Below are 21,389 nucleotides of genomic sequence, written 5' to 3' on the forward strand. Positions count from 1 at the left end.
GTGGCCTTAAGAACGTCCTGTTTAACAAGAAGAGACGTTTCCACAATGTTATCTTGCTGCACCAAACATGGGAACGTCCTGTCTGACGAGAAACCAGGATAACAGAAGCAGCAGAGGGGCTACTGAAGGTGTCAGAAGCGACCTCGGGGAAGAGAAAAAGAGCTGCTCAGCTTGCTTGAATTTGCGCGCCGCTGGTGGAGCAGGAGACTCCCCGGCCGCCCAGCGCTGTTTTGCTTACTTGTTGCTTGCTTTAATAAATCACATTTTCTAATTGGCCAGTCTCTGTCATTTCATTGGACAGGTGAACTCTAACAATTTTGGTGCCGTGACTCGGATAAGGGCAGTCTGGCCTGAGGTCCGTGGCAGGGGAGGCGCCCCGCTGGATAAGCGGCCCTTGTCAGGGTGCTTCTACGCCAAACCCTTTACCGACGAACCTCAAATGTGACAGTAGGCAAATAAAACCGGTTACCCCATAACCTTTGTGCACGAAGCCCGAATGAAGACGCAGGATGCGTGAGTATAGGCCGGTTCACCGTTCGGTTGGGGTTGGGCATCCTGAAGCGTGCTTGTGTGCGACGCCCAGGGAGGGCGAAGTGAGTGCGGACCCTCAGTAGTGCGGTTTCCAGACCCCGCGAGGGGCTGCGCCACGAACCAGGGGAAGCGAGTGCGTGAGTGAAAGAAGGCGCCTCGGAAGACGGGACAGAGGAAAAGCAAGCCCTCTGATCCCATGGGTGGTTCTGGGGTCCAGATTAGGCTCCCACAGATACCACCGGAGAGTCCGCTAGGACTCATGATAAAATTTTGGGATGCGTACCCTTCTAGGCAGGGTAAGAGTAAAGTAAGATTGATACACTACTGTATGGAAGTTTGGGGTGGGAAACAAATCAGGGGCGACCACCTCTACCGACCAGTCTTCGGGGCACCTGAAGACTGGATATGCCGGGCTTTGAATAGATATGTGAATTCAAAAGACCCCTTTAGCCCGGAGGAAAGTGAGTATGCTTCCTTATGGGTAGGGTCTGAAACTAGGGCCCTTTTGTTCCCGTTAAAAGAAAACAAAGGGGGGAAAAGAAGAAGAATAGAAGTGAGGATGAGATCCCTACCTCTCCCCCTGCGTATATACCTCCACCGCCCCCCCCCCCCCCGCAGCAGCCCTTACCACCTCCCTCCCTCCCCTCCCGCCGCTATCTAGACCCTGTGAAAGTGTTAAAGTATCGGGGTGAGTTTGTACAAAGCCCCGTCGCCCCTCGAAGGTGCGGCTGAGTCCTGCGGGACGCATGGCAGGGTGTTTGCTGTTTGCCTGCGCAGGCATGGTATGTAAGAACGCAGACTTAAAGCAACAAGGAGCAGATTTGCATTCAGGGTCAGAAAGAGTTAAAACAGAAGTGCTGTAGCAGAGGCAGGCTTGTGTAACCTGCAGAGCAGGAAGAGCATCTCCTGCCCCGAACCCTTCTGCTGGTGGGGAGGAGGGGGTTGCTCTTGCTGACAATTGAGCAGAAGGACCTGACAATGTCACCCCGATTGCTGCAGCATTTGCAGCACAACAGGACCGGTAACGGCCCCTCTAGGGCAGGCAGCGGGTCTGAGGAGAGTAGAGGTGAATCTCGGATGGGGAAATTTAGATGTTGGAAAGTTGGTTGTGAATAGGCCTGGATAGAGGTTTGAGTTGATTTTCACTAAGGTAATCGTGATGTAGAAAAGTTGATAGAAGGAACAGGGAACACGTACAGAAGGTGAGAGAAGAAGAGCTGGGCAGAAGTGAAAGAGTGAATCCCTCTCCTATGGGATCGGATCACTGTGCATATTGTAGGGAAAGTGGACACTGGAAGCGAGATTGCCCTGAGCTAAAGAACCAGCAAGGCGTTCTGGCGAACTAGGGACTAGGAAAAATGAGGTGGAATTTTTAGTGAATGCAAAACCAACTTATTTGATGTTAAACTTCAGTGAAAAGTATTTGTTACAGTTGTGGGGGAGCTGCTGGCCACCAGGAAAACATTCTGAAACCTTTAAAATACAAACTAAGAAAACAATAAGAATGCTAAATTCACCAAAATCTTTGTTGGGATGAGATTTATTAGAAGATCTGGACGTTTAAAGAAGGAGAAATGAAACTAAAGGCTAAAAATAATCAATTAATTGAAATCTTGAGCTTATCTTTAATTCAACAGAAAAGTGGAAAAGAAGACCTCCCTGAAGTAAAAGAAATCTATAACCAGGTATATCTGGAAATAAATTCCAGGTAAGGCAAAAAAAATGCTTTACCTGCTACAGTAAAAATGATAAGGGGAAGGCCTGTCTAGTTCAGGTAAAACAATATCCCTTGGTCAGCAGGGCTGTAGGGGATATTGGCATGAAAACTGAAATAAAATACACTCTGTAGTAGTTCTACTAATGTAAATCTGTGTGTTTTGCCATGACAGTGACTTGTTATGGGATGTGCAGATGAAACTCTGCATTGACAACGAAGTACAAGGAATAAGGTTGGTCAGGTGCCTCCTACCATAGTCAAGGGCAAGACTGGGTTGGCCTCTGTGTTTGCCACCAAGAAGAATCTTGAGCTCCGCTGTTGGCTGCAACCCAGTAGGCGTTGAGCGGTGGGAACATGTGCCATGCCAGACCCTGATGTGAGGAATGGCCCCCGCTGTTATAAGAGGGTCATCCAGGAAGGAAGAACGTAAGATGACCCATTGAGGCACTGATTTGGAGATTGGAAACTGCCTGGCTGACCACGAGGCCAGACGAGCAGCAGAGAAAGTAGGAAAAGAGGAATTATCCTTAATGCCAGACGGTAAAATCCAAACTGTAAGTGCAGATCAGGAACCAAACTATTCTAAAGAAGACCTAAAGCTAATTCAGGACATGAATCGTAAAATAAAATTAAATAAGTGGGCTTATTTGGCAGATGGCCGTATAGTGGTACCATCCAATTTAATATGGACCACAGCCCTAACAGAATATAATAAGACTCATTGGGGAGCTGATACTTTATATAAAAGGCTAAATCAAAAATTGATAGGGCAAAACTTATACAGTACAGTAAAGCAGGTGACTCAGCAATGCGAAGTGTGTTTACATAATAATCCCAATGTAACAAATAGAATAAAACTAGTGAACATTAGTAGACGAAATTATCCAGGATAACAGTGGCAAGTTGATTTTTCTGAACTCCCAAGAAAAAGGGGGTGCCAATATTTATTAGTTATGACTGATACATTTTCAGGTTGGCCAGAAGCTTTTCCTTGTCAAACAAAGCAAGAGAGGTAATGAAGGGATTGTTGAATGAGATTATTCCCCGTTTTGGGGTACTGGCAACAATCTCTTCTGACAGAGGCTCACACTTTTGTGACAAAACAATACAAGTGAGTACAGTGTTAGGAATAGATTGGCAATTACACACTCCTTATAGGCCTCAAGCAAGTGGACAAGTGGAAAAAATGAACCGTTTAATTAAAAACAAATAGCAAAAATAAGGCAAGAAACAAATCTAACTTGGCTACAATCTCTCCCTTTAGCATTATTAAGAATCCGAACTAAGCCAAGGACAAAGGAAAATTTAAGCCCTTTCGAAATAGTATACAGGAGACCATATCAGTTACAATTTGCTGAACAAGATCTGAGACAGCTGGGAGAGGGATATTTGTGTGAATATGTGAAGGCCCTCCAGGGACAATTAAAGGTTATAAATAAACAGATATTGGGAGCAAGGGCCAGGGGGTTAGATCAACCAATCCACTCCTTTAAAACTGGTGACTATATGTATATAAAGACTTCTTCAGGGAAACCTTTAGAAGAAAAGTGGGAAGGACCCTATCAGGTGCTGCTGACAACCTTCACCGCCGTCAAGATAAGAGAACAACCAGCCTGGATTCACTACTCTTGGACAAAGAAGGCTTCTGAGAAATCACGGGCTGCCACCTCAGCAGGACCCATGAAACTACGATTTATTAGATCATAATTGTAATAGTAATAAATTTTTAAATTTTAATAACTTCTAGAAACACAATGGACTGTCAAAAGGATCAGGGATATTTGTGTAGAGTTATTCTGATCTTAATTGTAATAGCTGTAGAGATGTTAGAAACTGAAACATGGATAAACAATACCCGTCTTCAACACTCCAAAGAATTGTTAATGCCACGAAAGCTAAGGAATGCTGGATACGTACCTCTCTTCCTAAGGGAGGCCTGATAACACCCCTGTATGGGGTGGCCTCCCAAAACTGGAATTATCTAGATGGCAAATGGCCTACATGGCCAGACTTTTGGAAAAAACCAACCTATGGTGGAGGATATTACCTATTTGATAATAAAACTTATAAGTTGGGTCCCAGGTTTGATTTACAAATATTAAACCTAACCACCACAGTAGTTATGAAAAGTGATAATAACTGTCATTAGAAAGCTAAAACAAGACAGGAGGAACATGTCCTGGAAAGCCAGGACAAAATACTTGTTCCCAATCTGATGGATGGAATGATTAAACAGACATCCATAAGATATGGAACACGGTGCAGATCCTGCATGAAATTACTAAAGACAATTTCTCATGGAGTTTTGAAACTATATGGAACAAACTGACTTCGTGGTTACCTAATTTGGAATGGTTAAAGCATGCTTTTGTTATAATACTTATTGTAATAGTTTTAGGAATAATATGTATATTACTTCAATGTTTTGTTTGGTGCTGTCAAAGAATGATCATAAGGCATAATGATTTTTGTAGTTGCAAAAGAATTTGCAGAAGTTGTTAGAAAAGGGGGGAATGAATAGCGAATGCCGTACCACTTATCTAAAGGATGACGCACCTACGTTTAGTTAAAAGTCGGGAGATGTCCGAGGACCCTTACTGCCACATGACGGATGCACAGACTGCTAAGTCCTTGGGTTGGTTATCTTCAGAAGGGACATTCTGTCTTAGATTCCTGTTGTACATGCAACGTGGCGAAGACAAAGACTTTAAACATGGCCCCTGAGGAATAGACTCTGCAGGCACGAGATACGTAAATGAATTCCCAGAATTGGAATGAATATGTAAACAATTTCTTGGAAAACTAATGAATAGGTCTGAGTAGCTTGTATAAAGGGGGGACTGAAAAGTCACCTCGGGGTGCATGACTTTGGCGGAGCGATCCCCCATGCACCCAGCGCTGCCGAATAAAGATAACCTCCGCTCGCCTGCGTATTGCTGACTGATTCTTCAAATCAGTAGCAAGTCTGGTACTGCCTCTGTCTTAAATAGAGGACACCATGGTCAACTCAATGTCTTTAATCAGCATTATGTAAAACAAATCCAGGAAAATATAAATTATTTACTAAATTTTTCCATTTCCTGTGTTTTCTGGTTTTTTTAATGATGAAAGCTAGATTTAGATACACCATTTACTTTCCTTTATAAAGGTTGCTTCCAGTTTGTTAGGCTAAACCACAAGCAGCCAGAATATGAGAGAATGGGGACTTCCCGATGATGACAGCTAAAAATTTAGTTAACAGAAAATTAGTTAAGTGAACTGTCACTCAGTCTGTCTCTTCATTTGTTAAGCTAAGACAGAACATACTGATAAGCAGCTTTTTTTCCTCTTATTAACTCATAGGATAGTGGTACATTATTTAACTTTTCATTAGCCCACTACTGTACTTTTGTGATAGAGTCCACAGTATAAACCAAATTTTCCACTCTGCGTGTTTAAGGGGTTAAATTCTATGGTGGAAAGATTCTAGACAGCAACCTTAATCCTAGAAAAAAAAAATCTAAGCTTAAATTAAGCTCTGAAATTCACAGTTAAGGTACCTAAACAACATTTGAGCTTCGTAATAATGAGTATTAAGTCTACTATAGCAGCAGCTACTAAGAAGTTTCAAATGCTATGCCAGGTACTTACCTGTCCAAAAAAAGGTTGTTAGACAATTATTTTTTAAAATCTTTGTTTACATTGAATGCCATTAATTACCACCTTCTTCTGCAGATATACTTCATGAAACTAAAAAATGGATTAACCATTCCTGCTCAGCATTAGTCACTTGTCCAAAGGAAGATGAATACAAATTCCATGTTATAATCTTAATGAAGAAAAAAATTATATGGATTTATGGTCAACTGTCAATTCCCATCTTTATTAAAAGATATGAGAAGGAACAAACAGATAACATTTAAGATCTTATCAGTTGTAATCCCATACACTCCATACAGCCCCTTGGGGTGGGGGATGGATGTGTGGGAACAAATGTTTTCCTCTAAGGTGCAATTTCAAAGAGGGAACAGCCCTCATTAACCATTAATCAGATGGCATAAAACCAGCCTAGATAAAACAAACATTACATCACCAGCCTAAAAATCAAGTTATAGAATCATAATATCTAAGGGATATTAATTTTTATTAATGAGAATGTTCTGATAACAGGCCAGACTGACAGAAACCAACGCCTAGGCTGGCAGACACATGGTGATTCAGACATGCGCCCAGGCACCAAGCTACTCAAGGGGCTGTTCTTTTGTCTCAGTATTTTGACATGCTGTTGGAACGGAAAGTAGTCTTAAATGGCGGTAATGGCCAATTTTTTAAGAATTTTTCTTTCATTATTACATCTCAGCATTTCCACCCTACCAGAATTAAAATGTACGATACGAGGCTGTTTCTGCAGGTACATACTTGTTCCATATCAAAAAAGTACTGCACAGATCATGTTTTTAAGGCATTACGATTATTGGAATGAAACTATCTTAAAGCCTTGTCCTCTCCCATATTTACTTTCCAATCCAGGCCTAACTCTTCTTTCCTTATCTCCAAGACACCATCAATATGCATTGCTATGCGTTTGGCATATTCCAGGCACAACACTCTCCAAGCTGCTTGTACCTCTCTACTGCACCGCCAGCAAGGGGATATATTATTACATGAGCTCCTATCCTCACCACTGCCAGGTGAAGCCAAACCACCCCATAATTCTGCCATAAACACCAACACATTTTACTTTCCTGAAAATGCAAAATATTTATCTATATCTCGTCACCTGTAACTTGCAAGGTACTTCTAAATGCCGCACTGCGTATTTACTTATATATTGTACCTATGAACATGTCTACCTTTACATGTAGCACTTCCAATTTATATTCACAAGGTTTTGTATTTCCTTCGTGTTAGGTCATTTCTCCCTGTAAATACCAAGAAAATGTTACATTCCAATACTACCTTCCTAAGCCTCCAATATTTCTCCCAAGATAATACCATGTACATCGTTATTTCTTCACACACATTATTAATGAAATTACAAAATCAAAAGAAGGTGAAACTTTTCTGCTTCTTTAATTACCAATAACATATTTTTCATCACCATGTTGACTAGGCACAAAGAACGTGCCTCACTATGCTAAACACTATGCAACAAACAGGTAATCCCTGGAATAAAGCAATCCGTATACACCAAAATAACAAATGGATACAGACCAACACATACACACACACACACACAAAAATCTTTGAAAAGTGTACTTTATATTTTTTTGTATATCCGCACATCACTAGTCTGAGATACCAAAATTCACACATGCAGAAACAGAGACCCAAGAGCAACTAGTATGTGAACTTGCAGCTTATCTGTTGCCACACTGCATTGGCCTACCTACATACACTCACTTTTTTTTGAAGAACAACTAAGGAAATCTGCCTCATATTTGTAAATGAAGAATTCAGCAATCAGACACCTTTGTTATGGCACTTGCCAACTATACAGGTGAAATAACTTCCCATCCACCTTCACACAAACTGTTTAACATTGACTTTCGTCTGATGTTAAAACCCAAAAGAAGCAAACAACCCTTACAGGCACTTACTGTGTTTACAGATGGATCAGGCAAATCACATAAATCTGTTCTCCTACGGTGGGATGATCAACGGAGACGATGGGACTCGGACATAGAGACAGTCTCCGGTTCACCTCAAACAGTAGAACTGAATGCAGGTGTTCGTGTTTTCCGAAGATGGAACGTACCACTCAACCTTGTTACTGATTCCGCTTATGTTGCAGGTATTGTTACACGAGCCGAAGCTTCTGTGCTGTGGAGTGTTTCACATTCACAACTTTTTACCCTGTTACAGGAACTTGTTTTCCTTTTGGACTCTCGATCTGCGCCTTATTTTGTTATGCATATTAGATCGATCTCACACCTCACTACCTGGTTTTCTTGCAGAAGGCAATCGACGAGCTGATCTATTGACGTTACCAGTTCAAGTACTGCCAGACCGCATTGCACAAGCTAAACTAAGTCACTCTTTTTTCCATCGAAATGCTGGAGCTCTTAAACGACAGTTTGACCTTACTTCTCAACAAGCGTCAATTATTATTGCTGTCTGTCCTGATTGTCAAAAACATTCTTTCCCATCAGTTGCTGCAGGAGTTAACCCTAGAGGATTACAAAGCCTACCATTATGGCAAACAGATGTCACACATTATTCTGAATTTGGTAACCTTAAATATATCCACTCTTCCACTGATACATTTTCAGGTGCCTTGTTTGCCTCTTGTCACACAGGAGAAAAGGCACGAGATGTTTGTAGACTTTTAATGCGTGCTTTTGCTACTTTGAGTATTCCCTCAAAGATAAAGACAGATAATGGTCCAGCTTATATTTCAACAACTATAAAAACCTTTTTTGCCCTATGGGGTATAACTCATATTACTGGCATTCCTCATTCCCCCACTGGTCAATCTCTCATTGAACGGTCTCATCAGTCTCTAAAACGTCTATTGCAACAACAAAAAGGGGGAATGGGAATGGCTATTCCGGAGGAACGGTTACAGAAAGCATTGTATGTTTTTAATTTTTTAAATTGTTCTTTAATAGATAACAACCCACCGATAGTTCGACATTTCACTGCAAATACCTCTTTCGAGGCACAGGTTAAAGCCCCAGTATTGGTCCGAGATCCAGAAACAGGTAAAATTATGGGACCACATCCTCTTGTTACATGGGGAAAAGGTTATGCTTGCGTCTCCACAGAAAAAGGACCCAGATGGATCCCAGCAAAGAATGTACGACCTTTCCGTGAACCTTTACCGCAGACAACTGATACCGACACCGACCCTACAGAATGAAATAAAAACTGCGTGAGGATTTCTGTTTTGCATTAATGTCAGGTAAACAAATTCAGGATATAGCATCTAGATTTCGCTTTTTACAGCGCTTGGAACGGACAATATCGCCCTGGATTAAACCACTTAACAAAGGTAATACGATTGGACCAGACCAGATCCCCAACGCGCTGACGGCACCACTAGCAGATATTATCTTCCCTTACATCGACTTTCAACGACACTGTCATGAGCCAGATTGGACAGCGTCTCGATTTCTACAGTTATGTTGCTATGAACACGGACCATTCTGTCGACCGTGGATCAAGATTCATTGTGAACTCTGTGATCACGATCGCTGGCGAGTTGTAAGACTAAAGGACAGATGGGGTCATCGGATGTGTTCTGAGTGTAATAATCAAATATTAAGGTTTAATCAGATACAGTGGGCTGAATGTTTTATGGGAAAACCTCTTTTGGAATTAGAGGGAGTTATAGGGTTAGGTTCTGAGATTTTGTCAAACTTAGTGTTTGCAAATTTTTTATCATTGATTGAAAGCCTAGAAGTACGGGCTATTGCACGGTTGTTGTTTCAATATATTGCATTAGCAAGCAGAATTTATATTATTAACAAGAACATTATTGTAGGATTAGAGTGTGGACAATCAATTGCAGTGCCTCGGTCATGGACAGTACGACCAGAAAAATGGCTGGTTGTAAAAAGACGATGGAAAAAGAAAAGGAGAAACAAGCATTGTCAGTAATATGGATAATGATGTTCACATCTGGACCTTGGCCTATTGAAGGTAGCTCTTATCCCCCTTTTCTACCAAAGGTAAATGTTTGGGTCACGTTGGCGAACTTGACTGGACAGGATACTCTGTGTCTTGCTATGGCCACTCCGGATCAGCCTTTTTCCACCTGTCTTGTGGGCTTACCATTAGATGAATGGCCTGTATTAGGGACCTTCAAAGTCTTTTTCCACCCAAAAACGTATCAAAAAATGTGACAGACAATTAGGATGTATGGATACCCCATCTCCCATGGCCACTTTGGAACCACAAGAAATTGAACTCCTTGGTTCAGTAAAAATGGATTTTTGCATAAAATTTAACTACACGGAAAAGAATCAATCTAGGGCATGGGACGTTTCCCCTATTCATCCTGTTTTTAGAAGTGCAAGTATCTGGTGTAATTACACTGCTAACAACTTGTCTAAATCTAGCAATGCTCCGCTCTCACTACCTGCTGGAGTATTTTTTATTTGTGGTGATCGAGCATGGCCTGTCATTCCTTCTCATATAAAAGGAGGTCCGCGTAGTTTAGGGCGACTTTCCGTCCTGACTCCTAACACATCTATGATTTTACAACATCGCTACTCTCGAAGGACAAAGCGCGGCGTTCATGCATTTGCCTCTGATTGTGATGATAACATGCAATTTTGGTCCTTTGGCCAACGCTTTACTGCATCTCTTCTGTAGCCTGGAGCTGCTGCAGGAAAGGCTCTAGCGACATTAGATAAGCTTGGCTGTTGGCTTGCCAAGCAAACTAATGCCACAAGCAGTGCCCTGTCTGGTCTTTTATTAGATGTTGATAGTGTTCGCCACGCGACATTACAAAATAGAGCTGCAATAGATTTTTTGCTTCTGGCACAAGGTCACGGTTGTGAAGAGTTTGAAGGGATGTGTTGCATGAACCTTTCAGATCATTCGGAATCAATTCATGCTAGCATCCAAAGATTGAAGGATGGAGTTTCTCATCTTCAACAAAGTGATACTTGGGATTGGTTAGATAAACTGTTTAGTGGTTGGGGCATTTCAGGATGGTTAAGAAGTTTAGTGAAGATGATTATATATGCTTTAGTTGCTTTTTTGTTTGTTTTATTACTTATACCTTGTCTTTTACAAGGCTTACAAAAATTAATAACTCATTCGATTTCAGGGGTTCTTTTTGTGCAACAGGAAGGGGGAGATGTAGGACAAGGCCTCAAGGACAAGAGTCCAAGTACTGACAGCCTGATGAATAGAGACTTGTTAGAACTTGTAGGGCACAAGCCCTGGGAACAAAGGAGCAAGCTAACTGCAGACCCCTGAGCCGTCACAGTTGAGGAGGCAACCAGACAGACAAAGAGGAACAAGTAGCCAGATAAGGGAATGGATAGTGCCGATAAGGAACTTTATTAATTAAGAAAGTCACGTAGGAAGAAACCCCCTAATCTTAGAACAGGAATTGTTGCTATGACAAGGTAAACTAATCAGTTCCTATTGTTCTAACGGTGTGCCTTAAATGTCAACCAATCAGTGTTTTTACGCTTAAGATTTAACCAATCAGTGTGTAATATGTAGAAGGTAGAAACGTATATAATTGTAAGAAAATCACTAATAAATGGACAACTTGCTTGCATCAAGCTGCGTCCCTTCTCTTCATTCGCCGCAGTTTGGATTTTTTTTTATTTTTTTTTTCAGTTCAATAACTGAAGAATCGACAACTAATTCTACCTTCTGAGGACTAGACTAATCTATAACCTGGTATTATACAACTGGAAAAATGAAATGCGTGCGCCTGCCTTAAAGTGTCTTTCAGTTCATTTTATCGTATCATGGCAGCATATGAACTTAAAACAGTTACTGCCTAATTTTTTTTCTTTTACAAAACATAGCACAATTCTTTAGCTATGATTCTAAACAACGCTTCCTAGAATCACTGAAAAAAGGTACCACAGTTTAAAAAAAAATATCTGAAAGGCTATCTTGAAGTAAAGGGGTCTTCAAAGCTTTCACTGCATTAGCTTGAACCTTAAGAAACCGTTTCCTGAACTATCTTGACTAAAAAATTAGATCAGTTTTAATTTCTATTCTCCTGAAGAGGCAGGAAGAAGACTAATGCAGTTACCTGTTACCACTGCTGTTACCACTAGACAAAATTCACCTTTTTTTTCTTTCATCAGCTTTTGAGTGCTTGAATCCTCGACATAGTCTTCACTGATCCAACTTAATTCTCTCAAGAACAATGTCCTCCACTCTCACATCTTGCTAACTTCTCTCCTTGGAGAGACAGGAAAAGGAATATAGTGCACTGAGGTCGCCTTTCGAATTATTTCATAATAAAAAAAAATAATATTGGTGTGAGGCATTAAAAAACCCACATGTTTTCATTAAGTACCCTGCTTCATTTACAAGAACGTAGCTTCCTTTTGATACTGGCTTTTTGGCCATTTGCAACTGAACACTTAGAAAGAGAAATCTGGACAATTGCATTCCTAACCAATATTCTTTTTCATTTTGCTTTCAAAAGGTGTCTCCGGATTGGAGAAGTTACAGTTCAAAGTTATAATGAACACTCCTGATAGTCTGTAAAAATTTCATCATTATCCCAAATCACATCGGCCACACTTACATTTAGGAATCCCATTTGAAGTCTGCCATGTAAACCTAAGCATGTTTTCCTGAGGCATTGCCTAACTACATAGCAAACACCGCTATCATATGCAGTTCAGTGTAACACCATGTTTCTTGTGGTTTTGACATTTCAGCACTTGTTCATTAGGAAATTCAAACCCCACTGCCATTAGATGCTACAAGATAGAAGAATGCAGTTTAGTTACACTGTGAGTGACAGACAATTTTTGATGTCTTGATTCTCTGTTACTAATCTCTCAAATGAAGCATAACGTAGAACTCCACAGTACATCACAGTACTTCAGTGATTTCATTTATCATAAAAACCCCGTTCATTGTTTTAAAACACATTCTATACATAGCTTTTTAGCAAACCTGTGGTTTGAAACATGACATTATGAGAAAAGGAAAAGCTAATTAGACTTCATGTTAAAGTAAGCATCTTTAATGAAGCCAGTTTAAAAGTTTTCCCTTGTGTGGATGTTGTCATCTGGTTCTATCTCAGTCAGCTCATAAGGTAGAAGAGAGAAATCATAATTTATTATGCCAAATTACAGAAAAAGGCATAGCTTGGTCCTAAGACAAAAGTCCCACATATGAATAGTAAAGGTCACAAGTTTAATTCTTTTAATGAAAAAAATTAAAATTACGATAAAAGGAATAAAGATCATGCTAGACTGACAAGAAACTTTCAACCTCCAGAGATTCTTGAATGTTTTAAAATTTTCACTTCCACATAACCAAACAATGTGACCTCTTTCCCTCTCATCTCAGGAGCTACACAACCATCATTAAACACACCCGAACTCATTGCAGGGGACACTACTTCCACCTGAAGGGACAGAGTGCTTTTATACAAGTGGTTCTGTTAAGGAAACACAAATCAGCATTCTCAGAAACTCCAACTACCCTTGCAGTCTGCATCCTGTGAAAGTGCTACCTGGAGTGTCATGTACCTCCAACAGTGCTGTGCAGAAACAGCACTCCAGGAAACCTCAGTGTTGTACCAGCTGCCTCGTGGCTTCCTGCTAGCAGATATCCAACAGATTCTTTCTAGCATCAGCAGGCATAGGATTCATGGGAAGAAAAGCAGAGAAAGGTGTATTTCCATAAACCTGTTTCTCCTGCATACTCTTTTTATGCATTCATAAAGAAGTCAGATCAAGCACAGAAACGACCACAGAATTCGGAGAAGAGGGTGGAATACATGAAAATAAAGATGCTTTACTATGTCTAATATTGCTTTCCTTTTCATTGAAGGCTTATAAATACTGTCCCATCTACTCCAATAATACTCAGACTATTAATATATTCAACATACATTTCATTATGCAGAGATGATATATTCTAAATTAGTATTTCTGAGAAGCCAAAACAATTGTGACTGTGCATAGTTGGACTTCGTAGCTTGGCTCCATGAGGACTGAATGGCTACGTGGTTTTGTTCCATCCTTATCAGGGACAAGATTCATTACACCATCTCTGCTCCTACTGAGGTTTCAAGTAGGAAGTACAGAAGCCATCCATGACAACAGCTAACTGCTTTCCAGAGCAACGAGAAATTTTATTTGCAATGAAACACCGCAATTCACAAGAGATAGCCTGATATTTAGGGATCATAGAGAATACTATGCTGGATCAGGCAAGGTCCCACATGTGATCAAGTGGATTACTGCAAAAGCTTCCCCAAATGCTCCAGCATATTCAGTCTGGGCCTGCACTTTGGCCTCCCTCCATGACTCTTCTTTACACACACATCATCTTTTCTCTAGGCACGTACACTCGCATTTCATGCAGCTTTGCTGGACGTTTAGCTGTTTGACTACATTTTACATAGCACTTTAAAGGATTTCTCCATCATAATATAAAAAGATGACATCTGGAATAAAATAGATAAGTCTCAAGTGGAAGTACTGACTGTAATGGAAACCGTCTAAATATTAGCAAGTTTCCTATTTATTTTATTAGCTTTCCCCATATTTAACAAATAGAAAGTTGACTTCCTTGAGCAAGAGAAACAGATGATACCATCTTTTATAATCAGGCAACCTTCTGATTTCTAGAGTTCTCTGTAAACACAAGAACATTAAATTATCTATGGATCAAATTAAACTAATGACATCCAAGAGGTCTCTGAAGTTTTTCTTGCCCAACAGACATGTATTTATTTACACTTCAACATTCAGTTTTAGAATTTCCTACACTATGACAAATTATCCTCATTGTTTACCTTCAAATATTACCCACTACAGAAGATGAAATCCATTAACCAAACACTGAAACTTCATGAAGACTACTGACTTCATTGCATACTGTGTAGCTACAGAAATCCATCTGCTTGCAGACTTCCAAATGCAGCTCTGAAACTTGCATGACAACGTATATTTATTTCTTCTATACTATCTAAACAATTCCAAACATGCACACATAAAAATTACGTGCAGAAAGAAACCAGTGAACACACAAAAGATTCCCCAATTAATTCAATGGGCCAAAGGTTTCATTGTACTTCTTCAATAGACTTGTCCACTAATTAAGAAGCACAATAAAAAGACAGAAGACAAGGAAAGGGAATGGAGGGGAGGAGAGGAGGAGGAGGAGGAGGAGGAAAAGAAAAAAGGAAGAAGAAAGAGAAAAAAAGCACGAAAACCCTCAACAACAAGGTACACAGCGCATGGGGTGAAAGGCTGGATGAATGGCTCAAGGAGTTAGTAGTGCACGGGGCAATACCTGACTGGTGACCAGTCCCCAGCGGTGTTTCTCGGGGCTCAGTTCTGGGGCCAGTTCTCTTCAATAGTTGTGTCAGTGACGTGGATGCAGGATTTGCAGAGCGCTCTGGATAGACGGGGCCAATGGGCAACCATCAGTGGCATGACATATAACAAGACCAAATGCCGGATCCTGCACCTGGGAGGGAGTAAAGCCGGCCACAAGTACAGCTTGGGAGAGGAGTGGCGGGAGAGCAGCCCTGCGGGAAGGGCTCTGGGGGTGCTGGCTGACAGGAGGCTCAGCAGCAGTCAGCAGTGTGCCCGGGCAGCCACGGGGGCAAACCCCACCTGGGGTGCACCAAGCACAGCGTCACCGGCCCGTCCAAAGGGTGATCATCCCGCTGCGTTTAGTGCTGGGGCGGCCTCACCTTGAGCATTGTGTGCAGGGCCCCCCCATTTAGGAAGGCTGTTAAGGTCCTTGGTTGTGCCCAAAGTAGGGCTCGAAGGCATGTCCCACATCCTTTGTGGAGTGGCTGAGGGCTCTGTGTTTGCCTAGTTTGGAGAGAAGGCAGCTGTGGGGTGACCTCGGTGATCTCTACGGCTGCCCGAGGAAGGGACGTGGAGAAGGAGGTGCTGAGCTGTTTCCCCCGGTGCCCAGTGCCAGGATGCCTGGGAATGGCTCAAAGCTACGTTGACAACACAAAGAGGGTGGTTAAACCCTTGAACAGGCTTCCTGGCCAAGTGGACATTACCCCATTCCTTTCAGTGATTAGGAGATATTTGGATAATGCCCATTAATATATAATACCATTATATAACACCGTGCTTTGCTTTTACTCATCCCTGAAGTCATCAGGCAGTTCAAGGAGATGGCTGTTGTAGGTACCCTGCAACACAACTAGTCTACTCCCATTCCATTCCATTCCTTGTTCTCACCATGAGTTCAATAACAACGAGACTGTTAGTTCCCTAAAATGCCAGGGGTTTCTTGGCTCCGTAAACACTTTCAAGGACACAAATCAGAAAGGTTACAAGTAGAAGCAGGACTTTTTTCTTTTGAAGCTGCTTTGAAGCACGTGTTCACAAGCATGAAGACAAGGCACATGTGTAGCCAGGAGCAGGCTGGTGCATCGCTCGGTTCAGCTGGAAAAGCCATCCCTTGCAGCCTGGCACAGGAAAGGCACAGAGCCACGGAGAGGAGCAGCAGGGACACAGGCCAAGAGGGATGCCAAAGATGGAATTCAGTTTTAGAAGCTCTTTTAATACGCACCCAGTACTTCTTCTATGCTCTAATTGTGTATGATAGCATTTGATGGTATATAAATCCTTAATGGTACTGAACAAAGACTGGGTTATAAGTGGAAACACACAACACATTTTCATGGATGGGAAATGAGTTCATTGTGATGGGAGCGATTAAAATGCATTTCAGATGAAACTAATGGCTGGATGCTTACAGTCTTATATTTTAAACTGCTTTCCCTCATGAATTTATTTTGGTATATTTTCTTATGGTGCTATAGATAAGGATTCATTTGGCATGCATGTGCACCTTATCCCTATTTCCATAAGCATTCCGTTAGTTAAGAGATACTGTAATGCTTGTTACGCCTCTCCCTCCTCCCTGCTGTTTGTGGGCTATTTCTAACGCATGGTTTGTCTCTGTTGCTATTATTTTGCTTAATTTAGCGTAGCACAGAGACTCTGCAAGTGGAAAATGATTTCTTCTTTCTTGGGCCTTAACATATAGGATCCTGAATCATGTTAATAAACTAGAAGTATTGTGATTAGATTCTGCGGATGGATACAAGCTCCCCTCCTGCATATGTTTCAAAAAAGTAGTATATGGATGTATCTTTGGCAGGTGTTTAGAAGTTGAATTCACCTGGGGACAGAGCTGGAGATGATTTTCACAGAAAGCTCGTCGTTTGCACGGAGTACAGGGTTAGATTCTAGATTCTCCTCTAAATGTATAAGACTATTATTTCAGGACCAAATTGTACTTGTTAGTATGTATTTATATTATAATAAAAGAAATATATACTGTAATTGCAGGTGTTTGCCCTAGCTTCTAGATTTAAGAGACCAATTAAGCAGCACACAAAATAATAACTTACTGAAGATTTCTTTAAGGAATAGTCAGTTCCAGATATTTGCATTTTTAAGCTTCTTAGAAATGGTTGGGTGTATTTTGCAGATACCTTGCCACATCTTCACCTTTTATATGGAAAGATAAATTGTCTTAGAAACTCCTTCTAAGCCAGCTTTTTGGGCTGGAAAGTAGGTTTCTGGAGACATTCTGAGATGGGTTGTTTGTGGGGGGTTTTTTGTTTTTTCTTTTTTTTTTTCTTTAAGTGAGAGAAAGAAACAACAAAGCATTTTAAGCTAGACAGTAACAAAAAATTGCACCGCAGTGTTTGCGTAACACCTGTAATAGTTTGTACATATAGTACAGCAATGACTTGTGTGTTCATAGGGAAGAGGCCAATACATTTTCTTTCTAAGCTACGTATTCTTGGTTTCAGTCTATAGCTTCTAAGCTAAGGAACTAATTTTTCATACCTGTTTCTTTTTTTTTTTTTTTTTTTTTCCCCACCCCGGAGGATTGCCTTATTTGCTAAATATGACACCTTATTCATCTCACAGCACCGCTCCGAGTGCTCATATGGCTTCTTCCACCACAGAGCTTTCTATATAAATCTTTCCATTATGGTGCCCACACAAGCAAATGAAAAAAAAAAAAATATCTACATTTTTGTATTCCTCAGGAAGCAGAATCCTGGTTGGATTGAAGCCTGTGGTAAAACCTCTACAGATTTCCTGGGGTCAGGATAGCATTTGTGGCCTTGACCACCGGTGCTTTTCTAGGTTGAACCATTTCTGTTACAACTTTCAGATGTTCAACCAACCACTTAGAATAGACTAGCCCTTTTGTATAAAATTGCATCAGAGAGAACAGAAAATTCAGAAAATAGTGCAGCAACTCAACTTTTTGCACCTTTTTGTCTCTTGGGGATCATAGCATTTTGCAAAATCACTCCTGCTCAGGGATAAATTGATCAATTAACATATTCAAACAAATCAGAATCAAAGCTGTTTATGGATCTATTCATAGCAAGTAATTAAGTAGCCATCTGAACTATAGCTTTTGCTGCTTTTAGTTATGCATTTCCTGATAAGGTAAAGTCATATACAATTGCACTAATATATGTTCTGCTGCTAATAATAGCTTAAATAACTTTTTTGTATACAGTGTAAACTGCATCAAAATGCAGTGTTTGAGGGAAGTCTGCATATTAATAAACCTGTTTTGTTGTGGGGGTTTTTTGGCTTCGGGCACAGTGGTTAAAGAATTCTCATTGCCATATCCTTTGAGAACCACACTTGAAGATTAGTCTGTACAGGCTAAGAATTCTCATTCTTCTATTATGAGTTTTAGACTTTGAGTCTTGATTCCTCCAGGTCCATGTCTTTTTTTTTTTTTTTTCCTAATCATGGGCTTTCATCCAAGAAAAATAAGATGTACATCCCAGAGAACTGATTAAAATCATTTCCAACAATACATTGAGAGTGATTTTACAGGTCACAAAGCCATTGACTTTCCACTCAGTCTGAAGGAAGCCAGTAATAAGATATTCCATGTAAATTAAATCATAAGGGACTTCTGAAAACATACCCAAACCCAAGAATCTTGCAAGACTATAGGGTAATTCAGGTCTGAAGGAACTGCAGTAGGCCATCTACTCCACTATTCTGCTCAAAGCTGGATGAACAGTCCTTGTCTAGTAGTAAGTAAAGACTATCTGAAATTCAATTTTCCTTCCTTGCAGTTTTGGGGTTTTTTGGGGGGTTTTGGTTGTTTGGGGTTTTTTTTATTATGATTATTTTGAACTTGCAGCCCAATATATTTAAATTATGTTTGGAGCTAGGGATCTGTTTACAAGTCGTAACAAAGGATGATTAGAAAAACAAAATTAGTCGAAATAGTTTGGAGACTTTCTTAAGAAAGTGCAAAACCAGACACCTCTGTGAAAATACACTATGTTATCACAATAAACAATAAAGATCAGATCCCAGCCCCTATATGATACCTTTTTTTCATAGTGAGTTCATCAGGTAAACCTCCAAAACACAGCAGAACGCATATGAACTTGAGAATGCATATGTAATTACTAACGTATGTGTGGCTGTTTGAGGTATGAAAGTCCAAAATGCATCTTCTTCCAGGAGTATGTTTGAGTATGTTTTTTTAGTGTGCTTTTTATGTGTGTATGCTTGATGTTATTTATCAAAGCAGACTGTTAAAATATTTCTCTGAATTGTCTCTGAAACAGAGTGCCTGAAATAGCTTCCCCTTTTCACCCTGTGAATAATTCTGCATGTTTCCCCTACTTCTCCACATTTTCTGCATAGTGTAGCCCATTCTTTCCTTGAATCCCCTTCAATAATTTCATACTCTGCCTGCATACGTTTGCTAATGTTAAACTATGTCACTTAGAGCAGCCAACATTGCCTAAGCGTGTACGAGGATGGAGTTTTACAAAAAGTTAGAGTATGCAGGAAGTATAACATATTTAGAATCAGGTTCGCTACCATCATTGCTATTGTAATCTGAGGGAGTGCCTTGTCCCCTTGAACTTTTGTGCCTATATGTGCTTGTGATATAAGCCGTATGTACCTGTAGATTTCTTTGCGGAAATATATATGTGTGTGTGTGTAATATATATGTATATATTCCACATATATATATATATGGAAATCTATATAGGTATTTCTACAAAGGGGGTGGCCTCCAGGTAATGATCACTTCCTCCTGGAAGGGATTACTTCAACAAGATCCTTTTCCAATGTACCTCTTTAAATATTTCACGTGAGATTTGCTCAATGTGAGAAGATGAAAAAGATTCATTTCCTGTGTTCTGTAAGGTAGACATATTTTACTGCAAACGCATATGGACAGTAACTTCTGTTGTCAAGGAATGTGTGTTGCCAGCATAAATTATTCATGATCACTTCCTTAAATTGTTGGAATAAGGAGTGGGAAAAATATTTCACTTGATTGATAGGATTAGGAATAAAAAATCAAGAACCATATTTTCTGGAAAAATGGATCTGCAGATTTAAAAAAGAAAAAGAAAGGATGCTTCCCGTACCTACTAGTGGAGATTTAACTTTGTATCTGGACATTTGTTGGCCTGTACCACGATGAAGATGGAGCTGCTAACAAGGTGCAAAAGACTGAAATGCAGTTCAGCATTTCAGAAGCAGCAGCTAAAGATTTGGAATCAGTTACCAACGTAGCTGTTAAACTATAATGAGTTTCAGAAAGTGGCGGCTGATTAGCACACGCCGCTCTCTCTGTTACCCGAGAAAATACCCATTAGGCTGGTTTCTGTTGGAAGCGTACCCCAACACTGCTTTGCAGAAATAGCTGGGATGTTTGGGTAGTCAGCGTGGACTCTGTAAAGCAAACACAAACTCCACAACTCATCCCGGGGTTTCACCTGCAGCTCGTTAAGGTCCTGTGCATTGCCCCAACAGCAATGATGAGGCTTGGTTTAAACTACGCGTATGCAATTAGGTACACGTGACTTATAGGATAGATCTTACTAACTCATAGGTTCAAGATATATTTGATATCTATCAAGCTTTTTTTTAAAATTACGTGGCTCACAAAGCACTTACATAGATGAACAAATAGCTCTAATGAATCTATTTTACCGAGTTTAAATTGTAGCCACAAAAATATTTCTATTTTGGAACATGCTATACTACTAAACAGAATCTTTTCTCCCACCACCTTAAGAACTACTAATCTGCTTTGTGCTAACATTAGTCTATCTCAAAAGTTCTTTTTACATTTATCAATTTCCCTTTTTCTCATTGCTCTTTGATGCTTTATTGTGTCTCTACCTCTGATATTTGTAGCATATTCTGATTTCATATACACTTTTGTAACATCTTCGTAGTATTTACAGTGGTATTACTCTTGAATGACACAGAAGTAACAGATCAAAGCTTCTTTTCTTTTTAATCATCTGCCCCCTATGGCATAGACTGTGTTTTCATCATTCTTTGCAAAGCACTGTGTCAAGTAGCAAGAATGTTTGGAAGAGATACTGAACCAATTTCCTTTCTGGAAAATCTGAAATTGCAAGCAGACCAAAAAAAAAAAAAAAAATAAATCAGACATATAAGATAACTCATCTGTGATGACG

General features: G+C 40.3%; 1 protein-coding gene and 1 pseudogene across 1 annotated transcript in view; both read left to right on the plus strand.

Annotated features, from left to right (window-relative positions):
* The window catches only part of LOC130143374 (ankyrin repeat domain-containing protein 26-like), a 279,082-nt pseudogene that overhangs the window by 186,388 nt on the left and 71,305 nt on the right, over window positions 1-21,389 (plus strand).
* The window catches only part of LOC130143373 (ankyrin repeat domain-containing protein 26-like), a 51,809-nt gene that overhangs the window by 5,661 nt on the left and 24,759 nt on the right, over window positions 1-21,389 (plus strand). The window lies entirely within an intron of this gene.

Source organism: Falco biarmicus, unplaced genomic scaffold (assembly GCF_023638135.1).
Source record: "Falco biarmicus isolate bFalBia1 unplaced genomic scaffold, bFalBia1.pri scaffold_27, whole genome shotgun sequence".
Taxonomy (NCBI): Eukaryota; Metazoa; Chordata; class Aves; order Falconiformes; family Falconidae; genus Falco; species Falco biarmicus.